The sequence below is a fragment of the Histoplasma capsulatum genome, genomic scaffold (genome assembly GCF_000149585.1).
Source record: "Histoplasma capsulatum NAm1 scaffold_1 genomic scaffold, whole genome shotgun sequence".
Classification (NCBI taxonomy): Eukaryota; Fungi; Ascomycota; class Eurotiomycetes; order Onygenales; family Ajellomycetaceae; genus Histoplasma; species Histoplasma mississippiense.
Window position 1 is genome coordinate 2,304,565 of NW_001813982.1, and position 240 is coordinate 2,304,804.

A 240-nucleotide genomic window follows, 5' to 3' on the forward strand; every position below is an offset into this window, starting at 1 on the left:
TTTCTCCAGCATAATGACTCCAAGCAACGCTCGAGAGGACCCACAGCCCCATGGCCTCTGAGGTATCGATAGCAGAAATGTTTGCAGCGTCGTAGTAATACAGGAGGTCGATATAGACCTGTCGCCTGATCAATCCATCTTGCCTTGTGCAAAGTTAAACCGCACGTTCACCAATGGGCTCTCTGGGGAAGTTCGAAGTCAGGGAAAGGTTAGACTCTGGGCAATTCTGTGGCTGGAATT